Source organism: Rhincodon typus, chromosome 7 (genome assembly GCF_021869965.1).
Source record: "Rhincodon typus isolate 14 chromosome 7, sRhiTyp1.1, whole genome shotgun sequence".
Classification (NCBI taxonomy): Eukaryota; Metazoa; Chordata; class Chondrichthyes; order Orectolobiformes; family Rhincodontidae; genus Rhincodon; species Rhincodon typus.
Genome location: NC_063338.1, coordinates 61171382 through 61194633, shown reverse-complemented (window position 1 = coordinate 61194633; position 23252 = coordinate 61171382). Strand labels below are relative to the sequence as shown.

General features: G+C 39.7%; 1 protein-coding gene across 3 annotated transcripts in view; it reads left to right on the top strand.

Annotated features, from left to right (window-relative positions):
• The first annotated feature begins 4207 nt into the window (after positions 1–4207).
• znf148 (zinc finger protein 148) overlaps positions 4208–23252 on the top strand; it is a 138378-nt gene continuing 119333 nt past the window's right edge. For 2 of the 3 annotated variants that reach the window (XM_048599088.1, XM_048599087.1), the window contains exon 1: positions 4208–4317. The gene's annotated coding sequence lies outside the window, so the exon portion shown is untranslated. Of the gene's footprint in view, positions 4318–23010; positions 23130–23252 lie in introns of all 3 variants that reach the window. The other variant, XM_048599086.1, reaches the window with a different exon arrangement.

Genomic DNA, 23252 nt, shown 5'->3' with positions numbered 1-23252 from the left:
AACTAAAGAACAGATCATTGAATTCAGAAAGAAAGGAGGAGAACACACTCCCATCTACATCAATGGAACTAAGGTTGAGAAGGTGGAGAATGATAGGTTCCTTGCAGTGATGACAACCGACAACCTGTCCTGGACTTCCATTTAGATGCAACAATCAAGAAGGCACAACAATGCCTCTTCTTCCTGACACGGCTCAGGAAAGTTGATATGTCTATAAGGGCCCTCACCAACTTCTACAGATGCATCTTTGAAAGCATACTGTTCAGGTTCATAATGGCCTGGTGTGGCAACTCCCCTGCCCAAGACCTTAAGAAACCACAGAAGGTGGTGTGCACAGCTCAGACCATCACAGAAGCTGTGGACTCCATTTATATATCTCGCTGCTGCAGAAAGGCTGCCAACATCATCAAAGACCCATTGCACCCTGGTAATGATCTCCTACAACCTCCTCCATCAAGCAGAAGATTCAGAAGACTGAACACATGCATGAGCAGCTTCTTCCCAGCCATTATTAGACTGATGAATGGACTCTTTAGCCTCAAATAAAACTGATCTTGCTAGCTTTGATATCACCTCACACATGCCCTGTGCAATGTAACCTGTATGCCTTTAACTCTTTTGATCTGTACATCCTTACTTACTATGATCTGCCTGTACTACTCATAAACAAAGCTTTTCACTGCACTTTGTTACACATGATGATCAATCAATCAATCAATCAATCAATCAGTCAAACAATTACTGTTTTCCAAGTGCTCTGCTCCTAAATATTTTATAATGAGTTTGAGCAATTTCTCTACTACTGATGTCAGACTAACTGGTCTATAATTCCTGTTTTCTCTCTACCTCCTTGTTTAAATAGTGAAGTTACATTAAGTACCCTCCAATCCATGGAAACTGTTCCAGAGTCTAGACAGTCTTGAAAGATGACCACCAATTCATCCATTATTTCTAGAGCTTTAAGTATTTTGAGATGTAGGTTATTTTCGGCCTTTAATCCCATCAATTTCCCCAACATCTTTTCCTTCTTACTAAAGATTTCCTTCAGTTCCTCACTCTTACTAGATGCTCTGTTGAACATTTTAGGAATATTACTTATGTGCTCCTTTGTGAATACAGAATGAAAATACGTATTTAATTGGTCTACCATTGTTTTATTTCCATTATAATGTTCCCTGTTTCTTACCTTGTAATGGCTGAATTTGTCTTCACTATTTTTTTCTCTTCACAAACTATAGAAGCTTTTATAATCACTTTATATGTTCCCTGCAAAAAAAGAGAGGGAAACAAGGGCAAAAAGAAAGGACACAATGGGAAATAATTTTCCATTCCTGGTTACTCTGCAGCCATGTTTCTGTAATCCCAATTACATTGTACCTGTTTATATCTATTTGAGCAACTAATACATCCACTTTATTGTGAATACTCTGGATTTTAAAACACAAGGTCTTAAGGCTTGTCTTTTTAATATTCTCAGTCCTATTAGCATATTTAGCACTGTGGGCCTGTTTGATTCTTGCCTTGGAATTCTCTGCCTATCATTTTTCTTTTATCCCATTCCCTTTGTTTCTCTCTCTTCTATCTCATTGTATAGCTTCTCATTCCCCCTGCCATGTTCATTTAAACCTCCACAAACACACCAGCATATACTTTCCCAAGGACATCAATTCCAGTCCTGCCCAGGTGCAAACTATCCAATCTTATTTATCCCATCTCCTCCATAATAGGTTTCAATATCTCAGGAACCTGAAACCCCCCATTTCGCAGCATCTCTCAAGCCACATATTCATCTGCTATATTTTGCTGTTTCCACTCCAACTAGCATGTGACATTGGTAGCATTCCCAAGATCATGATCTTTAAGGTTCTACTTTTTAACTTTCTTCCTAACACACTATATTCTACTTTTAGGACCCCATCCCTTTTTGTATCTATGTTGTTGGACCCAACATTTACCAGGACTACTGGCTGTTTGCCCTCCCACTCCAGCATGCAGGAGGCAACTTACCATCTTGAAATCTCATTTGTAGCTACATAAACTTCTATATTTTCCCCTTATGATTGAATCCCCTATTGCTTAGGGGAAAGTGAAATACACTTGTTCTTATGTAAATGCTGAAATATAACATCCTGCATTTCTATCTCATTGCTGCAAGACCTGACCATAGGTTTCCCTTCTTTCTAAGTTCTGAACACAAGCAGCAAGGTAACAGTCTAGCTGACAAAGTCCTGTAGCTTGCTTATGGACCAAATTGTGAACCAAAGCAAGATCATGCCTGATCTAATTGAGGCCTTAACTCCACTTTCCTGCCTGCAACCACATAACTCTTGACTCCCTATTTGATCAAAAGAGAATAGTTCTATAGACGAGGAGAGTGTGATTGGACAAGTTGAGACTGCTTTCCTTGGAGAAGAGAAGTTTGAGAAGAGACATAATAGTGGTATTTGATATTGTGAGGGGACTGTATAGAGTAGAATGGGAAAAATTGTTTGCACTCAGGTAGGGATCACAAAGGAGAAGGCATAGATTTAAGGTAGGTTGGAAAGGAAGCAATCACAACATGAGGAAATGGCACTGAAGAAAGGTAATTGGACCTGAAACATTAATTCTGCTTTCTCTCCGCAGATGTTGCCGGACCTGCTAAGTTTCTCTGGCCATTTCTGTTTTAAGGAAGTGTTGTACTGGACTCAAAATGCTTACTCTATTTCTGCATTCACAGATGCTGCCAAATCTGTTAAGGTTCACCAATAATTTATGTTTAGTTTAGATTTCCACCCGTCACCCCTCAACCTTTTACACTCCAGCGAAAAAGTCCCAGTCTATCCAGCCTCTCCTTATAACTGAAACTCTCCATTTCTGGCAACATCCTGGTAAATCTTTACTGAATCCTCTCCAGCTTCATAATCTCTTTCCCATAACAGAGTGACCAGAACTGCATTTGGTACTCCAGAAGAGTCCTCACCAATGTCCTGTACTACCTCAACATGATGTCCCAACTCTTATACTTAAAGGTTCATGGGGAGGGGATGGCCTAGTGGTACTATTGCTGGACTGTTAATCCAGAGACCCAGATAATGTTCTGGGTTGAGAGAATGACCAGAGTTCAAATTCCACCACGGCAGGATGGTGGAATTTGAATTCAATAAATATCTGGAATTAAGAGTCTAACAATGACCATGAATCCATTGTCAATTGTCAGGAAAAACCTATCTGGTTCACTAATGTCCTTTAGGGAAGGAAACTGCCATCCTTACCTGGTCGGGCCTACATGTGACTCCAGACCCACAGCAATGTGGTTGACTCTTAACTGCCCTCTGGGCAATTAGGGATGGGCAATAAATGCTGCTTAGCCAGTGATGTCCTCACCTGTGTAGGAATAGAGGAGGCCTGACCAATGAAACAAGAGTGCTAAATACCTGCTTAACCATCCTGCCTACATTTGATGCAAACTTCAAAGAATTTTGAATCTGAACCCCTAGGTCTCTGTTCTTCAACATTATCTAAGGCCCTAGTTTTAATTGCATAAGAGCTGCCCTTGGTTGTTTTACAAAAATGCAATAACTTACATTTATCCAAATTAAACTTCATCTGCCACTATACTACCAATTTTGGCGGCATTGTAAACTTACTAAACATGCCTTCTATATTCTTATCTAAGTCATTTACATAAATGACAAACAAAAGTGGACCCAGTACCGATCCCTGTGTAACACCACTGATAGCCCAAAAAACAACCCTCCACCACCACTCCGTCTCCTGCTGTTAAGCCAATTTTGTATCCAATTGTAAGCTCACCCTGAATCTCATCCCCAGGGCTGTGAGGCAACAGTGCCAGCCAAATTCTTTGTCCGTTTGATGCTTTAACAGACAATTTTGCTTTTCCCTTCAGAAGCTGAGGAATTGGTTCTGAAGAAGTCATACTGGACTTCAAACATAACTCTCCCCACAGAATGTTGCTAGACTTTCCGAGTTTCTCCTACATTTTCTGTATTTAACCCTCGTCATATTGACCACCGCTAACAAATCCTATATGTTTAATTATAACTGCTGAAGTTAAATAAAAGATATTCTCAGAAAAGGCTGTTGCATACCGCATTAGAATGTTGTAATGGAGGAAGTATTTCCCAGAGCTCACAGCGCCCGGGAAAAGCCTCTACTTAGAAGGGACAGGGAACCAGAGCAACGCATGCGCAGCTGCCATCTCAGGGCTTTGTGGGTAGCGGCCATCATGAAAGAATCTGAAAACAGAGCGAGGGTGTGAGAGAGAATTGGAGAGGAAAAAAAAGTTAAGCGGAGGGAACAGTGCAGCCGGGAAAGGTATGTGGAGAGGGGCGGTGACTAAATTCTTTCACCCGAGTTGAATTTGGAGGATTTTGTGCAGCGCTCGGAAATAAACCGGCGGGGTAGAGTGTGAAGCAACTGCGCTGCTTGTGTTGTGCAGGCCCGAGCTCCCACAAAGGGACCGGGGAGGCTTTCCTCTTCTCTATTTATGTATGGAAGGGGCAGTGCCGGTTTCTGACTGGATTGTATGGGACCTGGGAAATGAATGGAGTTTTGTGAATGGGCCTCCCCGCGCTTCACAATGTTACTGCACATTCCAGAGCAGCGATTGGTCTTCCAGGAGCCAGCTACATTTGTTCATGATGTCACAATAAGCATTGCAGTGGCCCAGAGCTCAAGCTCGCAGTCCCCCGTGAACCTGAGTAACAGCGAGCTGCTAAGGGCCCAGCTTTCCTTCGCCAATCCCACGGGCAACCAGGCACAGCAACCCGCTGATCACTCAACCTGGCAGCGAGGAGCGTACTGTCCTTTTTTTCCTTTGAACGTATTAAAGGAGCGCAGTGCTACGAACGTTCTCACTTCTATCTTAGCTTCCTGTTGATCCGTTACTATAAAAGATTTACACGCAACAGTTAACTTTAGGGTTTTCAGTACACGTAACTTGAAAACATCCTACGTAGTTTTGGTCTTTCCTCCGTTGTCGACAGAATGCCCAAACGGATGTGTCTGCAGAGTGCACTGCAAAACACATCTGGCAGCTAATTGGTCCACATGCCGGGTAGACAGCCAGTTTTCTTTTGGTTGGGAGTGGGATGTTGGGCAGGGGAGTGCCATCGGATCTTTGATTTCACGGAAACAACAGAAGACAGATAGGGTCCTTAGCTTTCTGTCACATACGAAGAATAGTCAAATAATGCAGCACACCATAGGTGGCAGAAAATATGCTCTCATTTTAAAATTAATTTTCTGATCATCTTGTTAAAATTACTAGACTCGATTCCAAAATTGAAACCTATGAGATTAAAGAGATAGTGTCATTACACATACAAGGCAATTGAAATTTACTGCAGAAGAGTGTGAAGTGATGTATCTGACATGGAAGAATGAGGCAATGCAATATAAACTAAATGGTGCAATTTTTCACAAGATACAAGAATGGAAATCTCAAGATTTGCATAAGCAATTTTTTGGTGGCAGGATGTTGATTTAAAAAACTTTTAAAAGCATTTAAAAAACTTGTAAGATTGTGGAAGATTTATGGGATCCTTGGCTTTATTAATAGAAACATGGAATATAAAAGAAAGCAAGTAATGGTTATGCTTTTAGAAGTCACTGTTTGGGTCTGCTCTTTAGTATTGTGTTCATTTCTGAGAACCAATAAAGATGTGACCTGGGATAGTAGGAACTGCAGATGCTGGAGAATCTGAGATAACAAGGTGTAGAGCTGGATGAACACAGCAGGCCAAGCAGCATCATAGGAGCAGGAAGGCTGACGTTTCGGGATTTCGTGTTCATCCAGCTCTACACAAAGATGTGACCTGAACAGGATTGAGAAGTGATCTATTACAATTATAACCAAGGATGAGCTGCTTCACTCATGTTGAGAGATTGAAGAAGTTGGGATTGTTCACTGGAGGAAACTTTTAGGTATTTAAAATCATAGAGTTTTGATGGAGTATATAGTGATAAACTTTTCACTAGTTGTGTAAATACCCAGAAGATACCCAGAAAAGACAGGTTTGACAAAATTGACAAAAAAAATTAAAAAGACTTTTTTTTGCTCAGTGAATTTTTGGCGATCTGGAAAGCACTGCCTAAAATCATGGTGCAAGAAATTCGAATAATAATTTAAATGGACTTACTTATGTACTTTCAAAATATTTGAATCTAAGGGGAAATAGCAGAGGAGTCGGATTTATTGAATGGATCTATCAATGATCTAGTGTAGGCACAAAGGACTGAATGTCCTGTCTTTGTGCTGTGTGATTGGTTGATTTTTTTTCACCTAATTGCTACCAGCCACCAAATTTGCACATGAGGGTTATACCCAAACCACAGGAGGGGCAATAGTGTGAACAGGGCTCTGCACAGAAGTCGGAGGAGGGTCAGGAATGTCTATTTAGTAACATTCATTACGTTTTATTATGTAAATGTAACATTAGATGACAGCTTTGTAACATTTTGCACATTATCTGTCCTTTGTTACTGAAGTAACGAATGTTGTCTGAGAGAAGACTATTTACATAAATTAATATTTATGAAAAATGGTAATAGAATCATAGAATCCTTACAGTGCAGAAAGAGGCCATTCAGCTCATGGAGTCTGCGCTGATCCTCCAAAGAATATCCCCTACCTTATCCCCACAACCATGCATTTGACATAGCTAACCCACCTAACCTGCAGTATCCTGAACACTATGGGGCTACCTAGCATGGCCAATGAATGCTAGACAGTGTCCTGAATGTGCAGTCTTTCAGAAGTCTAGATTCGTTTTCAGTGACATTAAATTATTTGCATCGTGAATGGTAAGTTCTGACGCAATTAAAATAAATAGACTCACTTTAATTATTTTAATTAATGATTTTAGCCCAAAGTAATTAATTTTGTAACTTGAGTACACATGGCGATGAACCTTATTCTAATTCTAAATATCTTGCATTAACATACAATCTTCCAACTGTCTTCATGTAGGGAAGGGCAAAAACTAAATTGTGCTTTAGTACAGTCCACAAGAAGTAATGAGATAATTTATAAAGGAGTTTTTTTTTAATGTTATTTGAAGTGTAAATGTTAGCTAACCAACCAGAATAACACTCTTACTGTTTTGTGCCATGGATTCTTTTACATCTACCTGATGGGCCATGTGGGGCCTGGATTTAACATCTTGTTTAATTCCAGGTTAATAGTTAAATAAAATATATGCACTGCTGAAATTGACAATTGTGCAACTGCATAAATGCAAATAGGGTACTGCATACACAGTTCTTGTTACTTTGTATAGTTAGTGTGCTATGTGCTAACCTGTCAGTTATACTGTTTATATTTATGGTTAAGTAATAAATGTTGTAATGACCTTATCCTCAATTTAGTTTCAATTGCCTTTGGAAAGATGTCTAGTTTAAATACTGGCCTTTCACCTGAGATCATAATTTCAATTTACCGTAGGCCACTAAAAGGTAAATTTGGGTCAATACAATCTAGTGCCTACAGCCCAAAACTGCTCCTAATTTGTTATAAAACTGACAATGCCACAAAAGTCTACTGATAGATCATGCAGTTAAACATGCATTCAGGCATATAAGCAGTTAGAGAGTGCTTAAGGGAGGGGTAAGGTCCATCAGAGATCAAAAAGGGGATTTATAGATGGAGGCAGGGGGCATGGATTTGCATCTGCTTTTATGAAAGAGGAGGACGCTGCCCACACCATGGTGACAGAGGAGGAAACTCTGTCACTAGAAGGAATAAAAATTAATAAGGAAGATGTCATGGATAGATTCTTGGCCCTTAAAGTTAACACAGCAGAACTGATGAGATGCATCCAAGGTTTTGAAGGAAGTGAGGGTAGAAATTGCAGAGGCACTGGCCCTAATATTTCAGTCTTCCCTGGATTCTGGGGAGGTGCCAGCAGACTGGAGAATTGCCAACGATATGGCCTTGTTCAGAATAAGGGTAATCCCAGCAATGACAGACCAGTTTGCTTAACTTTGGTAGTGGGGAAATGTTTGGACAGGTTATTTGTGATAGAATCAGTCACCTACAAAAAGGTGGGTTGATTACAAACAGTCAACATGGATTTCTAAAGGGGATATTTAACAAACTTGCTGGAGTTTTTTGAAATGGTCATGGCAAGGGTTAATGAGGATAAAGCTTTTGACATGGTACACATGTGGATTGCCAGGAGGCATTTGATACAGTGCCTCTCATTAGATTTGTGAGGAGGTTTGTAGATCACTGTAGAAAAGGGACATGGATACAAGATTGGCTGAGTGATAGAAAACAGAGAGTAATGGTCAATGGATTTTGTTCGGGGAGGAGGAAGGTTACTGATGGAGTATCGGGACCCTTACTTTTCCTAATATATATAAATAATCTGGATCTCGGTGTGCAGGGGACAATTTCCAAATTTGCAGATGACAAAGTAGGGGATACCATTCTAAAGAAAGTACAGGAGTGTATAGGTATATACAGATATACCTATCTGTATATATGCACAGGTCATTGAAAGAGCAGGAAATAAGGAATAGTATTCTTCACTCTATTGATAGAGGCATAGAGTGCAGAGCAAGGAAATGATTTTGAACTTGTACAAACACTTTTTAAGCTTCATCTGTAGTATTGTGGGTGTCACAGTATTGAAAAGACGTGACCACATTGGAGAGAGTGCAAAGGCGATTTGCAAGAATACTTCCAGGTATGAGAAACTACCTATATGAGGATAGATTAAAGAAGCAAAAACAGAAATTACTGGTGAAACTCAGCAGATCTGGCAGCATCTGTGGGAAGAAAGCAGAGTTAACATTTTGAATCTAGTGACTCTTCATCAGAACTTTCAGCAGATTGAAGAAGTTGGGATTGTTCCCCAGGTGAGAAGTTGGCTGAGAGGAGATCTGATTGAGGTTTTCAAAATCCTGAGTGAGATGAACAGCATAGACAGGGAGAAGCTATTTTACTTGTAAAAGAAACAAGAAGCAGAGCAAATAGAATCAAAGTGATGTGTAAAGAAAACAAGTATGATGTCAGAAAAAAGATTATTCGCAACGAGTTGTTAGGGTATGGAATGCACTGCCTGGAAATGTGGTGGAGTAAGCTTCAACTGAGGCATTCAAGAGGAGGTTGAATGGTATTTTGGATTGTAGTGGTTATGGAAAGATAAGGGGAGAAGGCACCAGGTAATAGTGTCAGTACAAGCACAGTGGGCTGAATGACCATATTGTGCACCATAATAATTCTGTGGAAAAAAAATAGATTCTGGAAAATTTTATTTACTAGAACAGTAACTAAGTGAATTGTCTAAATTCAAATTCAGCAATGTAAATAAAATATCAAAGGGGGACTTCTTTGCTCTGAATTAAATTATCATATTAATCTAATTACTTTAATTGAACAGTACTGAGGAGTTGCTGTAATTGCCACAGTAAAGTAGGGGTGTTCTTGGGACATAGTGAAGGGAACTTTGCTATGCCTGTGATTGTTCCTTCTTTACTTATTCTATGAGCTCTTGATACTGACACTAGTTGCCTGGAATAGAAAGTGATCCATTTGCTGGCACTGCCATATTTTACTTTGAACACAAAAGGTGTGCAGCCACTTTTAATTATTGTGTATTTCAAAGAGAAGTTAGACTTCTCAAAGACTTGCTTTTATATAACACCTTTTGTGATGATTGAATGTCTTCAAGTGTTTTATAGCCAATTAAGTAGTTTTGAAGGGTTGTTGTAAATTAGTGTTAGAATTTAGGCACCATGGCATCTCCACCAAGGTAATATTTGATCCTGCACTGGACTGCCAGCCTTGAATTGTGCCCTATTGTCTAGACCATATATTGGACCTGTAACCTTTTAACTTGGATGTGCAAATATGGAGCCATGCTAACCACGTTAAAATTTAAATGCTGTAAATATAACAGCTGAATGGTTGTGGCTACCTGGTGGTTGTTGGTAGCAGATCAAAAATATTAGTGATCGCCAATTTCTTTGGTAGCTCGGTAGGTAAATGACTTGTGTCATACTGGTACAAGCTGATAAGGTCCTTTTTCAGTCTTCTGTCTGATTAAAGTCTGCTGAGCTTGGGTAAGTAATTATTGGGTTGCAGAATTAGCATTTGAGCAAGTGAAGGATAAATTGATGGGGTTTGCAGTTTTGTGTCTAATAGAAGGTGTGGGCATTGGCTGAAGGAATTGTTCTGAGCTGTAATTCTGTCAGTCGACTGATAGACGACACTAAAACCATAAGAAATAGGAACAGGAGTGGGCCATTCGGTCCCTCAAGATTGCTCTACCATTCAATAGATCATTCTTCACATCCGTTTCCTGCCCTTTTCACGTAACCCTTCATTCCCCTACTGATCAAGAATCTACCCATCTCAGCGTTAAATATACACAAGAACACTGCCCCCACAGCTTCCTATGACACAGTTTCAAAGACTCTCAAATCTCTGAGAGAAGAAATTTCCCCTCATCTCAGTATTAAATTGCCGACCCTTTATTATGAGTCTATGCCCTCTGATCTTAGTCTGTTCGATGAGGTGAAACATCCTCTCAGCATTTACCCTGTCAAGCCCCTTAAGAATCCTTTTTCTTTCAATGAGATCACCTCTGATTGTTCTAAATGACAGAGAGTGAGTCCCAACCTGTTTAGCCCTTGCTCATAAGACAATTCCTTCATACCAGGGATCATCCTAGTGAACGTACTCTGAACTGCCTCCAATGAAATTATATCTTTCCTTAATCCTTAATCCTTCCTTCCTTTCCTTAATCTTTCCTTATATCTCCTCTCAGTACTCCAGATATGGTTTCACCAGCACCTTGTACAGTTGCAGTAAGACCTCCCAACTCTTTTATATTTGGAAAATCATAATCTAATCAAGCAGCGTTAGCATGGCTTCATGAAAGGGAAATTGTGTCTGACTAATTAATTAGAGTTTTTAAGGAAGTCTCAATCAGAGTGGATAGAGAGGAACTGGTAGATGTGCTGTATTTGGACTTCTAGAAGGTATTCAGCAGAATACCTCAGAAGGTTAAGTCATAAAATTAGAGCCCACAGTATTGCAGGTAGTCTGTTGGCATGGATAGAGAATTGGCACATGGACAGGAAATGGCAAGTGGAGATAAGGGGCTATTTTTCAGGTCAAAATGAACATAGGCCCCTTAGAAAATGAATCTGGCGAAAGAGTTTTGGGGAACTAAGAAATGGTGGGAGGAGTTAAACAAATATTTTGCATCAGTCTTTATGGTGGAAGATGCTTTGGACATTCCATTCATATTAAAGAATACAGGAAGTTTAATATTATCTTTTTGGTTTTGCTTTTTAATTTAGATTCAACTGTTCATATTCCCTCAGCAGAACCTCTTTCCTCTTTCTACCAATAAAGTACCTTGACAACTGGATATTACCCCTCCCAACCAAGTTCCTCTGCAACCCTGATGAGATATCCTGAACCCGGGCACCAGGCAGGCAACATAGCCTTCAGGACTCTTGATCCTGGCCACAGAGAACACTGTTTTTTCCCCTTACTGTACCATCACCAATTACACCCCCATTTCTCTTTTCTAGCTCACCCCCCCACCGACTGGAATGGCTTCCTGTACCATACAGGTACAATACATCTCCTGGCCCTGCATCTCTATTTTATTTGCACCTCTATTTTATTTACGTAGTTTTTTTTTACATCCTACTGGCCTTTTAGATTGTAACCCCTATTTACCTTCACTCTGAAAGTAACCTCTAACAGATAGTCAAGTTAGCAGCTGTTACCAAGCACTGTGCTTAAGGTTTTCCTGTGATGTCACTCTTTGTTTTGTGCTGAACCCCTGAACCTGGGCTCCAGTTTGTCCTGTTTAGAAAATACCTACAAACTATGAACCAAAAAAGCAAGCAAAAAGCACCTCTTCCACCCTACACTGGATTCCCAATCTGATCCAAAATCCCTGGACTAAAACTTATTTGGGTTGTGTCTCACTCCTGATGTGATCTTTCCTTCCTGATCATATCAAGCTTACTGATAGCTTGTTGAATAAACTGCTGTTGCCTTCTGTACCTCTGCCTTAAATAGAATTCCTGCAGTGTGGAAGCAGGCCATTTAACCCATTGAAGAGCATTCCACTTAGACCTCTACCTGTTTAACCCTGCATTTCCCAGGGCTAACCCATCTAACCTGCACATCTTTGGACTGTGGGAGGAAACCGGAAGACCCGGAGCAACATCGTCACATGGGTGAAATTGTAGTGAGACTGGACCCTAGCGTGAATCATTGGAATGAAATGAAGGTTACAAAGTGGGAAGAAAACTTTTAATTTTATAACTTAAATTAAGTGGGTAGTTTCATCAGCAGGATGCCATTGCCTGCTGTGTTTCCTGACACGGGTCACTGAAATACAGAGGCTTGACTACTAGAGTGCTGTTCCATAAAAAGCATTAAATGCCACAGGAGAAGAAAGATCCATGACTAAGCTACATTTCAGCATCAGAGCCAACAAAGATGATTAACCTGCTGAAGAGGCCATTTTTTTTTTGGTAAATAGCCAACTAAGAAATGTCTATTACATATTTTTGGATCGTGAGTCTTCTAAAATTCCACCCATTGGCCATAGTACTGCCTTTCCATTCTTCTCCTGCCTTCCTCCCCATGTAGAATCTTGAAATTGTTCGAGTGCAGAGGCAGGCCATTTGGCCCATTATGAACATTCCGGGTTTCACTGAGAGCAACTCAGCCAGCCCTACATGCCTGCCTTTTCTCTATAGTTTGCAAACTGTTTCTTTTGTATAATTATGTAATTCTCTTTCGAAAGCCACTGTTACCACCACACACTCAGGCAGTGCCTTCTAGATCCAGCCACCCACTTTTTGAAAAGATTTTTCATCAGCTCACCTCTGGTTTTTTGTGCCAGTCACCTTAAGTCAGTGTCATTTCATCCTTGACCCTGCCACCAATGTGAACAGTTTTTCCCTGTTTATTCTATGCAAACCCTCATGATTTAGAACACCCTTACATTTAATCCCCACCTCCCAATTTCCCTTCATCAAGGGGAATGGACTCTAGTTTTGCCCACCTATCTCCAGTTGAGCCCTAACCAAGGGGGTTTATGAATGTACATCATTGTTTTTGTACTCTGCTGCTATTTACAAAGCCTGTAATCGCATTAATACTTATTAATGGCTTCTCAACCTGCCCTTCTAATTTCAACAATACTTACACAAATTCCCTTAGTTCTGTCTGTTCCCACACCTTCAAAATTAAATGCTTTGTTTTTTATGGCTTCTTATTCTTCAAAAGTAATAATTTTGTGCTTCTCTGTTTTAAATTTTGTCTGCCACATGTTTTTGTGTGACCTCTTAAAGTGTATCAATATTCTTCTCACAGTTGGTAACACTTAAAAGTTTTGTGTCACCTTCCAACTTTGAAATGGTGTTCTGTACACATATGTTTAGGTCGTTTAATAAACATCAAGAAAAGCAGGGATCCTCATACTCGGCCCTAAGGAAACCCACTATATACTTTCCTCCGATATGAAAAACAGCCCAAATTCACGATTCTTGTTTCTTGTCTTTTGGCTAACTTTGTATCTATGCTGCCACTGCCCTCTTTATTCAATAGGCTTCATTTTTGCTGACAAGATTGTTGTGTTTGTCACCTTATCAAATGCCTTTTGAAAACCCTGTACACCACCTAAATGCTACCTTCTCCCTTAACTCATCCAAAATATTCAAACAAATTAGTTAAACATGATTTGCTATTAAGGAATCTGTACCGACTTTCCTTGATTAATCCATCCATGCCCAAGTGACTGTTAGTCTGTTTCAGATAGTTATTTCTGAAATCTTTCCCACCCTGAAGGTGAAATAACTGGCCTGTAGTTGCTGGTTTAATTTGTTTTAACAGGACTGTAACATTTGTGGTTCCCCAGTCATAATGATGCAGAATTTATTGAAATATTCAGTTGTCAAGATGCTGACTTGTGGCAGACTCCCCCTATTTGACTATGTCTAAGCTGTATATGAGTTGGTCCCCTCATGAGCAAAGTGTTCAATTTGGGATTGGCGTAGATAGCCACAGAACTAGCAGTTCATGTTGCTGTTGTGCTTTTGGGGGGGAAGTTCTGCAGCTGCACCACCTCTCGACATATTGGATGTTGCAAATCTGGTGTAGATGCTCTTTATTTTGCTCAACCAAATTTCTTTCTTGCATATGGGCCTGCAGCTGCAGTGTTTTCCCAAGAGAGGTGGTCTGCAATGCAGACATTTGTAAGGGTGATCTTATAATTTGTGCTGATCGCCATAAATGCTGTTTGCTCCATGACAGTTCCACATAGAAGATTTGTTTGGGACCTTTGTAATCGCCCATATGGAAGACATGACATTTTCATTTAAAATACAGTTTTTTTTCCTCTCATCAATTTTGGACACACTATGTTTGCTTACTGAATATGAATTATGTAAACTAAGAACTGCAAAGCCTGTGTTTGAATTGAGAAAGAGTTGTTTCTGTCGTTGTTGACTTGCTTGCCGAGCTGATATGTTTGTTCACGAACGTTTTGTTAGCATGTAGGTAACATCATCAGTGCGCCTCTGGTGAAGTGTCGGTGTTCTGTCCCGCTTGCTATTTATGTGTCTTGGTTTGTTGGGGTGGGTGGCATCACTTCTGGATTTGTTCCTTAGTGGTTGGTATATGGGGTCCAGCTCGACATGTTTGTTAATGGAGTTCTGGTTCGAGTGCCAGGCCTCCAGGAATTCTTGTGTGTGTCTTTGCTTGGCTTGGCTGAGGATGGCTACATTGTCCCAGTTGAATTGGTGTCCCTGTTTGTCCATGTGTATTGAATTGAGTGATAGTTGGTCATGTCTCTTAGTAGCTAGTTGGTGTTTATGAATCCTGATTACTAGTTTCCTTCTGGTTTGCCCTGTGTAATGTTTTTGGCAGTCTTTGCATGGTATCTTGTAAATAACATTGGTTCTGTGTAGTTGTGGTTGTTGGATCTTTTATGTTTGTCAGTAGCTGTCGTAGTGTTGCTGTTGGTTCGTGGGTATCTGAAATGACCACCAGATTACTCCACCCCCGAGGAATCATGGTAGCCCATAAACCAGCAGTGCACTACGACAGCTACTGGTAAGAATAAAGGATCCGACAACCACAACTAACAGAACCAATGTTATTTACAAGATACCATGCAAAGACTGCCAAAAAACATTACATAGGGCAAACCAGAAGGAAACTAGCCATCAGGATTCATGAACACCAACTAGCTACCAAGAGACATGACCAACTATCACCCCTTTCAATACACATGAGCAAAGAGGGACACCAATTCGACTGGGACAATGTAGCCATTCTTGGACAAGCCAAGCAAAGACACACATGAGAATTCCTGGAGGCCTGGCACTCAAACTGGAACTCCATTAACAAACATGTCGAGCTGGACCCCATATACCAACCACTAAGGAACAAATCAGAAGTGATGCCACCCATCCCAACAAACCAAGACACAAATAGCAAGTGAGACAGAACACCGACGCTTGTTGATGATGTTGCCTACATGGTGACGAAATGTTTGCGAACAAACTTGCCAGCTCGGCAAGCAAGTCAACAACTGCATCAACAACCCGAGCTACAAATCTTTCAAAAAACTTGAAGAGCTCTTTCTCTTGTAAATAATAATTGATCTGAAAATGCTGTGGTATGAATGGAAAGTAAATATGTGCGATAACATGTTTATGAATTTAAAGCACGTGTGGTGACAAACGGAGTGGGTTTATTCAGAGTAATGGAGATTTTGTAGTTAAAGTGAGGTATTTATCAAAAATAAGCAAAAAAAGCAAAAATGTTTCCTCATAACAAGTTACCAGAACATGAATTGCAAAAGAAGTGCTTCATTCAGTTTCACTCCTTCAATTAATGTTGGAAGAGAAAGTACCAATGAATCTACCCTCTGCCTCCTGCAATTCATCCTGCAGATGGTACACACTGCTGCTACTGTATATTGGTGGTGGAGGAAGTGAATCCTTGTGGATGATCAGTCAAGTGGGCTGCTTTGTCCTGGATAGTGTCACTCATTCAGGCTCGTGGGGAGTATTTCATAATGAGGGATTAAGTATTTTACTGCAGAGACAGTGGAGATATAGGTTGAAATATTCCAGAACTCACTGCATTCTGTGAGGGTTCCAGAGAATTGAAAACCTAATATAACACCTCTGATCAAGAAGGGAGGGAGTCATAAAGCAGGAAACTGTAGGCCAGTTAGCTTAACTTCTGTCATTGAGAAAATACTAGAGACCGTTATTATGGAAAAGTTAACAGAACATTTAACAAAACTTGGCACAATCAAATAGATTCTGTGTGGCTTAGTGAAGGGGAAATCAAGTTAGATGAATTTGCTAGAGTTCTTTATGGATATAACAAGCAGATGGGAACTGATGGATGCAGTGTGTTTTGAAAAGGTTATTGCACAAGACGGGAACTGAGACTATTCAGGAGACTGAATTAATATGGACTGGGGATTGATTAACACACAGAGAGTCAGGATCACAAGTCTTCTTCAGATTGAATAGACAGAACTAGTGGAATGCCACAAGCATGGGTCCTTATTTATCACCTATGTTAATGACTTGTAGCATGGCAACACATGGTATATCCTGTTTTTCTGATGATACAAAAATAGGTGGGAGGGCATGTTGTGATGAAGATATAGGTATCTGCAATTAGATATAGACAGGTTGAGTGAATGGGCAAAATCATGGCAGATGGAGTTTAATGTAAGAAATTGCGAGGTCATGAACTTTGGTAAGAAGTATCTAAAGCAGACTATTAATTAAATGGAGAGAGATTCCAAAAAATGTGCAACACAGAGGGATCGGAGTGTTCATGTACAAGATACACCTGTATGCTAACATTTTGTGTTTCAAGTTCTTTTTATTGCTAGGAAGTTGGAGTTTCAGAATAATAAAGCATTGTTACAGCTGTACAGGGTGTTAGTGAGGGAGCATCTGTTTTTAAGATACATTGGCATTGTAGGCAGTTCAAAAGATATTCGCAAGGCTAATTCCTAGGATGTAGGAATTTACTTTTGAAGAATGGTTAAACAGGAGGTCGTTATTCATTAGTGTTTAGAAGAATGAGAGCTGATCATATCGAAACATGCAGGATTCTGAGGAGGTTTGACAGAGTGGGCGTTGAGAAGATGTTTCCCCTCATGGAAACCTTGAATTAGGGGATATAGTTGCAGAATAAGGGACATTTATTTAAAACTCAGATGTGAAGGAATTTCTTCTAGAGGGTAGTGAAGATCTGCAATTCTGCTGTGGAGGCTGGGTCCTAGAAGTATTTTAAAAAGTAGATTGCCTTCAACTCTTTCATATTTCAAAAAGCTATGAGGAGTTGATGCAAAAACAGAGTTGAGACCTGTAGCAGATCAGCCATGATCTTATAGTATGGCATGGCAGTCTTGAGGGGCTATATGTCCTACTCCTGCTAATACTCTCTTGAGTTGTGCCTTCACTGGAAATTAAGGAGGTCAGTTATTCACTATAGGGTTCCTAGCCTCTAACCTGCTCCTGTAACTACAGTATTTACATTGGTAGTCCAGTTCTGTTTCTGGTAATTAATAACCCATAAGATGTTGTTATTGCGTTAGTCTGTCTACACTGGATTTCAAATTGCTGGCAAAAAATATAACAATATCCTTTTGTAGTTTAGCATTTTCAAAAAAAAAACAGTTAAAATAGGAGCAAATACAGCAGTCACCAAATTACTAGCTCACTGAATGAATTAAAATGTATTCAAAACATTTTTTTTCTAATTTACCTGGAATAATCAGCAGAACTCTTCCTTTTTCCAACCATAAAGTGCAACAGTCTTTCCTGTTGGCGCAGTAAGGTGAATCCCCAGGGTGATGGGAATCAGCATGATCTTGGGACTGGTTCACAATAGCCAATTTCTGCATTGATGTGGTCCATACATTATACCAATTCCCTTGGATAAAGCCTGACAATTATCAAAACTTCCATCAGTGTTTCTTCAAAATATTGATTGTTGTGCACAGCCTGTTCACTTCAATACACTTTATCTTCTAAGCAGTCTGTAGGAAACCCCTCACCTTATGCTGACTTTAGAAGAAACATTGGCTGCCTACTATTATTCATTAAACTGTACTGGAAAGTGAGTATCAGATGAGGCCAGGATTAGGTTCATTGTACTTTTGCCAAGGGAAAAGAAACAACCAGTTAATAGTTGTTGCATACGCAGGTCATGATGCTTTTTGAGTTAACCCAGTTGCTATATATTTAACTATTCCACAGGTTGTCCCAACCTTTTGTCAGCTAGTCGAATTGGTAATAAACATGACCTGATTAAAAACAGTACAACTAAATGAAATGCATATGCAGTAACCTCTGGCCAATGAGTAATACTGATAATCTAACTGGTGAGAGATTTCTATGATCTGTTTAATGATCTTTCAGCACTATAAAAGCATCACTCTGCATCTAAATTGCTGTCTCTATCGCTAAATTGTGGTTTCTAAAATAAAATTGTAATAACACTTCTTTAAATGTGCGAACAGATTACTTGTACACCATAACTGGGCCATAATGATGACTATTGTATTCATGTCACTTTTTTAGTTGTCTCACTCCTCTTGCTTTTTGTTGAAGTATTGATATGCTTCCGCCTCTGGGATATCTATAAAGATCTATAGTTCAAAACTAGTTGCAAAGCATCTTAACACTCTGAGATCAGGAAATAAAATTGGAAGACTTGCTAACGGTGGAGAAAAGAATGATTTTCTGAGCCGGTTGATGTATAGTATTGTGATAAATCAGTAAAATCTTTCTGGCCTCACTTTGGAATGTTAGCTAATGGCACTTGGTAGCTATATTGGGAATATGATACTAGCCATCTCTAATTTCAGCTCTGAAATAATGAAGTTTTCACAGAATCTGTTTCGAAAACATATTATGTTAATAATTTGGGCTTATTGGCTATGTTTTGCAATTTGTAATGGATAGGCAAGAACAGAAGCTATAAAATGTCAGAAATTTATGGGTTTATCAGCATCTGTTAAGAGAAAGGGGAAGTTCTGACAAGTTGAATGTGAAACCTTTCAACTGAAGGCTGTGAGAAAACCGGTATTTCAATAAATGTGAGAAAAAAGGGAGAGGGCCAACTAAGTAACTGTTGAAAAGCGAGGCTCAACATATTATGTAAACTGTACTCGGGTAAAAGATTATTATCATTAACAACAGGTCTGGCAGCATCTGTGAAAGAGAAAACAGAGTTAACGTTTCGGGTCCGGTGACCCTTCCTCATAACTCCCGAGTTCTCCTAGGTTCTGCAGAACTCCTGGATTCTGAGGAAGGGTCACCGGACCCGAAACGTTAACTCTGTTTTCTCTTTCACAGATGCTGCCAGACCACTGAGCTTTTCCAGCAACCTTGTTTTTGTTCCTGATTTACAGCATCCGCAGTTCTTTTGGTTTTTATTATTAGCATTAAAACGGATTATCGGTAAGATGATGCAGACATAACAGAAGAATAGGCTAATAATGAGGGACGAAAAGATCAAGAGAGTTCCACATATAACAAAGATGTACTTAAAAAAAAAGCCACAGATTTGACATATTTGATATGAAATGCAAATAATTCATAATGAACAGGCCAATCTCCAAAATAGAAAGAGTCTGCATTCGTCTTCATTCACTGCTCTGACAAAGGGTCTCTGACTCGAGTGTTAATCCATGTCCTCGCTATCTGTCTTCTCCTTAATGCTCAAACAGTTTCACTCCCTTTTCATCCTGAATGTAGCACTGTCAATTTTGTGGAGGGGGAAGAAACACTTGCATTGATATAATATGTTATTTGGGTGTTGAAAATGTGGTAAGGTGTAGTGGCATTTCCACTGCCAGCTGTTGTGTCTTTCATGTCCCACAAACCATAATGAAGTGAAAAATGGTAACTTTGTATTGGAATAGTTATCACTGAACAGGAAATGTTGGCTCAACAGGAGGACATTGTGGTTTTCATATTTTATGACCAAAACATCTTTCGCATTGACCTGAACCTATGATAGTATAGCACTCTTTCCAGTTTTGCTCAGGAATGCCAGCTTAACTTATGTAAATAGAGTTTCAATTGCTTGAATTTGTAATTAATGTAATTGTAATATAATTGATGCAATGTAATTGTAATGTAATTAATGTAATTAATGCAATACCCACTGAGTTAAGATAGTGTTTAAGTGGCATTGTGGAACGTACTGTTAATAATGTTGGATTGATATCCTAAATATTCATTCGGCCGCTTTTGGGAGCGGGAAGAATTTCTTGGAAGTAATAACTTATAATACTAGAATAGATTCCTTGACAGTGCGAGTTTATGTCTTGAGTTTTACAATTGACCAAGTGTCCACTTTTTTCTGGACATTCACTATTCCTGTATTGATAGTTAAAACCTCATTTTTGTTTGAAAGCCCTTTGTTAAGTAATTTATCATGACTTAAGTCTAACTGTGAAGTACAGCAACATTTCTAAGCAGTTGTGTTCAGTTATGATCAAAAGTATTTTGCTACTGTGAGCTTGCACATTTTCATTTTTAAATTCAGCTCTGTAGACTGTAAACCCTGCAACCAAACTTGAGATACACCTGCAACCTTGCAATTGCCCACAAATACCTTTTACAGAGTTTTACAAATGTAACTTTAAATTTTGGTGAGTATTTTAGCTTTTTATCTTGCTAGCTCTCAGTGCTGGATGAATGGTCATAGTACTTTTGTGGATGGATCTCATCTAAAATGTGGCATGATTGTTGTCATAACAGCTTTCTTTATTGTGAGAGGGAAAATGAGATTGTCTTGGGTTTCAAATTTAGCAATAAGTTCCCTAGTGGTCACCTGCAGCAGCCTTATTTGTCAAACAAATCTTCACCAGTGCATTGCTAAATATTCCGAGTAGTCTCATTTCTTGTCTGCACTATTTAATGGACTGCCATCCAGTTTGGTTCCATTAACTATAAAGAGGGTGAGAAATGTCTGCCCTTTGGTGGATTTCTGATATTGCAGTAGAAAATGATTTCAAACTTTGGTTGTTGCTGTGCTAGACCTTGATCTTCTATGCTTCACGCTGATCCCTGAACCCAAACCATGAACTACAGAATGGGGGAATCCCTTTGTAGCCTGCAGCCAGAACCGGACCACCATCTCTGCCTGTCGGCCTCATGCCAGCCTAGACCCAGCAGCAATCATTCAGTCCACTAGCAGGTGACTTGAGCTTGGTGGTGCTGTGGGATTCAGCAGGTAGGGGGAGGAGGTGCCAATGGAGCCAAAAACTCTGTGGGGTTTAACAGGTGGGCTCAGGGAATAGGGTTATGTGCAATGGAGCCCAAATCTTCGCTACTTATAGTGAATTGCAGTCGGTTTCAGTCACGGTGGCCTGTGGGACCCTGGCTGTTGCTGGAAGGGCTGTTGGATAGACCAGGCAGCTGAATGAGGAACTGTAGGGAAAAGGGGGCATATTAACTGTCCAGGCGGCCGTGTGCCTTTGACTTCACTGCTACCGACAAAGCAGTCAGTTTCTTGTGTCAGAGAATGCAACCGATATCAGAAAATATTTTCAATTGTTTTGAATCAATTCTGTTTAAATTCTGGGTTTGCAATTTTCACAGCCCCATTTGTCCATCCTAGTTTCCAACCCCTTGCTGCCTGCGTCCAGCTCATTGCCCTGCTCCATCACTAATCCAAGCAGGCTGGTGAGTGGAGTGAAAGCAGAGCACCAAGTTGGCAACTCGAGTGCAGAACACAAGTATGATGGAAGCATTCCTTAGAAATATAATAGTCAGTGGCACCGTTCATATGCCAGTGGGTGCTGAACTCTGGTTCCAGGCACAGATTGACATCAATGGCACAGACTTCCTGTCTAAGTACAATGGAGGAGCTAAAGCAGTCGGAATCCAGGCTTGTCAGAGGGAAGTGTTTACGGTATCCCCTCATGTAGAACAACTTCAGCATGTTAACCAGTCTAGCCCAGCATACACCTTCACTACTTAAGTTTGCCAACCACGCTCATAACTTCCTGACTTATCCCCCTTTTGCCCCACAAACAGCATCCCTTACTCTACATTTTCCACCTGAGATAACTTTATTTGTAGTTCTTAAAATGCTAAGTATCCTCCTTTGTACAATTGATCCAATGTTGATGTAATTAATTTCAAAGGCAGGGAAGTGACCTGACAGCTGCAATTTATATGCTTTAGTTTGGAATATGAGCTATTAATTGCTTAATTAATCTTTTTTATTCAATCCTGAGCTAAGCACATGAGTGAACCTGATGGTTTTTTTTTACAACAATCGGCAGTGGTTACATGGTCACTATTAAAGCAGCTTTTCATTAAATTCAGGTTTCCCCGCTTTAAAATATTGAATATCTAATAATTATAATCATAGAATCCCTACAGTTCAGAAAGAGGTCGTTAGGTCCATCAACTTTGCACTCTCTCTCCAAAGAGCATCCCATCCAGACCCACCTCCCCATCCTAACTTTGCATTTCCCATGGCTAATTCACATAGCATGCTCATCCCTGGACACTAAAGGGTAATTTAACAGTGAATTGAGCAATGTGAAAAACACAGGAGTGTGGTAATCTATTCCTTCCTGTAGTTATTTCAGATGTAAAAAAGTCAGAACAAATAGTGGGGAATGAAGATGACTCTGAACTAATGTGTAATGAATTTGCACAATTGCAATCTGAGGCAGAACATTCTTACCTTTCATACATAAAAGCATGAAATGTTGGAAATACCTAGCAGATTAGGCAACATTGGTGAAGAGAAAAAGAGATAACATTTCACTTGAAAAGTTTACTCAACCTCTCCACAGATGCTGCCTGACCTGCTGAATATGTCCAGCATTTTGGTTTAATTTCTGATTTACATTATTTGTCTTGTTCTGCTTTTGTTTTTTTAACAGCTTGTTGACTATCCATTTAATGTAAACAAAATTATTTGAATGTTTCTTATATTCCTTCCGAATACAGTGGAATGGCACAACTTACTAATTTCTGATTACTGTATTATGCCGATTGAGTCTGAGAGTCCTATGTATTGATCATCATTCTGAGGCGCAATGGAGGAGATCTCACATTACGTCAGAATGGTAGGCAGGATTTTGTTTCATTGAATATTTTGTATGAATTAGCAAATTTGTCTTTTTATTTAACAGTTATGAATTGTAGATTATTTTACGATACATATGTGAATGTTTTCAAATGTTAGAACT